The following is a 3,422-nucleotide window of genomic DNA, read 5'->3' as shown; positions in this document are numbered from 1 at the left end:
CCTCAGTCTCAAGGCAGGCAGCAGAGCCCCAGGGGCGAGCTGCAGGCTGCACACCTCACTGTGGGTCACTGAGTGGGCCAGGAGAGGAGGCAGCAGCAGCAGCAGGCGACCTCTCCCCGGCACCAGGGTTCGCGTTACGCCCAGCACACGCAGAGATGGCCGGTTTCAAAACAAGCATGATATCTCTTGTTTCAAATGTCCTCATGCTATTAATTATGTGTCTCAGATCACTAAACACAATCAAGTTATGTTGATTTCCTTCCTGACATCGTAGACCAGTAGTTTGCTCTTCCCTATCACTCACAAGTTTCATTATTCCTGCTAGACAATTTCACTGTCGGGTGTACGCACACCTCCTCAGCTCCCAGCTTTTAAATCCAGCAGCTCTATTCTCACTGCAACTGAACTTGTTTCACAAACTCCTATTATTTATATTGCAATCCCACAATCCTAAATATTGGGTTTAGTACTACTAACAGTGCTCCCAACACTGGTTCAAAATTAAATGGGCCAGAAGAAAAACACTCTAAGATGTTCTCACTTGGGCGTTTAGATTTTGAAGGGCATTTTAAAGACATGGGACATGACCCAGGTGTAGCTGAGGTTAGCGAGGATTTCCCAGTTTACCTGAATGACAAAGAACAGGGGGCACTGGCGCACAGCCCCAGCAGTGGAGGGAGCTGCGGTGCTGCAACTCACTGCCCAACTCGCCTCCAATGTCCCACAGAGCAGGGGGCTGCTGCTCTTGGCTGCGGCTTTTGAGGTCCTGTGATGAGAAAATAGAGAGCCATCGGCAGCAGGAGATGGAGCCCAGGTGTACCTGGGCTTTGCTATACCAAGAAATTGCAGACGCATACACTTCTTTTTTTTTTTTAAAGCTGCTTTTTGATGGGCCCCACCATAAAGCCTTACAAGAAGTGCCCCAGGAAGCAGGGGCAGCAGCAGGGAAACCTTCCCAAGGTGAGGACCAGAAAAGCCCCTGGGAGCACAGCGGGCACAAGACCCATACGGAAGGATGTGTGTGCAAAGCCAGGCTCTGCCCGGACCTCGCACGTGTGCCCAGCCTCTGCACCTTTTTAAATATTTCAGTTCTTTGAGATCTCCGTTTCACATTTCGATTTCCTGCAGTACAGTAAATTTATCTTTGTCGCCCAGCTCTCCCCAGCTCTTCCTCCCCCTTATCTTTCCCTCTGTACGACTGCAAACACCGGAGTTATCTTTGCTGCGATAAACCCTGCCGGCTGTGATGCGCCGTTCACCGATGACGCAGCCCCTCGCACAGGGGTGTCACGGCTCCGCCGCGGTGCCCCCGCCTGGGGCACGGCCATGCCAGCAGCTGGGGGGGGGGGGGGGGTGTGACCGGTCCCCCAACATCGGGGCAGCACCCCCATGGGTCACTGCCACCGCCCCCATGGCTTGAGTCCCACTGGCAGCCCAGAGGCACCACGTCCCATTCCAGTCCCATCAATGCTGGAGACATCCAGTCGCCTCAGTTAAATGTTAAATTTACTTTATTTTTCTTTAAATGCTATTATATTGAATCATTCTCAGCGTTCCTACAGCTCCCCTTGCCCACAGACCGATGCAGCCTGCAGAGATCAAACAAATGCCCAAGGCTGTGGGCAGGAGATGGCAGAGGGCAGCAGGGCACAAGGACGATCCTGTTGTGCACCGCTGCACATCCTGCACCTTGTGGGAACCTCCCCATAAAGAAGGTCGTTCCCCGTTTTGCCAAAGCACATCAGTTAGTCACACAGCTCTTACCTGACTGCACCTGCATTTCGAGACGTCAGAGGCTGTAGAAGTGCAGAAGCAACATTTTGTGGGCATAATTGTCAGAGGCCTGGGGAGAGAGAGGAGGGATGAGCTGATGAGATCCCAGGTGACCCCAGCCCACCACCGAGCAGCAATGTGTGGGACTGACCAAGGGATTGGGATGGGGCACACATCGGGGACCCTGATGCAGGCTCTGGACCCCTGGAAGTGCAGAGGGGCAGCACCGAGCTGTGGGGCTGGGAGAGGGGCACGGGAGCTGGCACCTCCATGGGGCCATCCCGGGCTGTGGGGCCCTCCTGGCCCCAAGCTGCTGCTCACCAGCACAGGGATTGGTGTTCCTCCTCCAGACCCCAGAAGTTAAAATATCTCTACAGCGAGGAGCAGGGAGAGCATCCAGCACTTCAGTGAGAAATGTCGTCCTAATAACAGCTTCACCGTCCTGGGCGTGAGTTGGGAGCAATCCAATGAAAACAGTAACAATAAAAAACAAGCAGGTAAAATAAAGTCACCTTCTTCTTGCCATTTCGCAGCAGCAGCGTCTGCGGTCCAGGCTGCGAGCACGCAGCACCCCCTGGTGCCACCGCCTCTGCTCGGGGATGCTGCTCGCAGCGCAAGTCAGGGTGCCACGGATGGACAGGGTGCTCCAGAAAGGTGCTGGACGAGACTGGAAAAGCAGTCAGCAAACTGGGTGCTTGTTTTGTAAAATTTTACTGAGCCATAAGACATATTGAAGCTATTTTCTTGCACAGGACCATGCTACACCTGTGTTTCAGAGGTACAAGCTCACGGATGCGTGAGCCGTGTGTAAATCCTGCCCGCCCAGCTCTGAGCAGAGAGCACACCGTGCTGTGCCTATTCCTGTCCCGATGGTCCCCACCCCACAGCAGGGGACAGAAACCCAGGCGGCTCCTCCATGGTCTGGGAAAGGAGACATGGATCCCAGCTCTCGTCTTGCTTCCCAGCCCCAAACGGCAGAGATGCTGAGAGAAAAACTGGCCTCATCCCCGGCAGCTGATAATTAGCAGGGGGGGAAACCTCCCCAGTGCCACGCGAGGACTCTTCGAATCTCATCACCTGCAAGCACTCAGCTCCCACCTCCCTGCTGGGGCACCTCGGGGGCTGCACCCAAACCCCCCCAGCCTCCCCAGAGGGGTTTTTTCATTCTGGATCACACGCAGCAGCAGGGCACCCACTAAGCCCACCTGCAGAGAGGTTATTTATCTGCAGGGGAAGCCCCAGAAATTCCCAAACCCTCCTAAATATCTGCTTCCTGGCTGCCAGCAGCCACTAACTTGCCAACTGGGGAATGTATTTGTCTGCTCCCCTCTGTATATTTTCTGCTTTTCATTATAATTTGCTAAAGAATACATTACAGCGCATTATTTATCGCACCCAGCAGCTCCGTGGCCCCGAGGAGCGTCACCAATAAATCAGCCCAGCATCGCCTGGCGCCCAGCACCTGCGCGAGCTGCCGCTTCCCTGCACCAGGGAAGTTCTCCCGTGTTCCCCAGGCAGACGTGAGGGAATCTGATCACGTTCGTTAAATCCTCGAGCAGCCACCTCTGATCCGTCCCCCCCTGGCAGGAACCCCGGGAGCAGGCGGAGGCTGGCGGGAGGCTCCGAGCACGCACCACAGATCCGGCCGA

General features: G+C 55.1%; 1 long non-coding RNA gene across 1 annotated transcript; it reads right to left on the bottom strand.

Moving 5' to 3' along the window:
- Nucleotides 1–597: 597 nt before the first annotated feature.
- On the bottom strand, nt 598–2,400 carry LOC121057803. Its single transcript, XR_005813963.1, has 3 exons — nt 2,286–2,400; nt 1,765–1,843; nt 598–766 (listed from the first exon to the last, which is right to left on the bottom strand). It is a non-coding gene; the product is annotated as an uncharacterized LOC121057803 (long non-coding RNA).
- Nucleotides 2,401–3,422: the final 1,022 nt, after the last annotated feature.

This window comes from Cygnus olor, chromosome 20, assembly GCF_009769625.2.
Source record: "Cygnus olor isolate bCygOlo1 chromosome 20, bCygOlo1.pri.v2, whole genome shotgun sequence".
Taxonomy (NCBI): domain Eukaryota; kingdom Metazoa; phylum Chordata; class Aves; order Anseriformes; family Anatidae; genus Cygnus; species Cygnus olor.
Note: the sequence above shows the minus strand (reverse complement) of the source record. Positions and strands in the feature narration are given on the sequence as shown.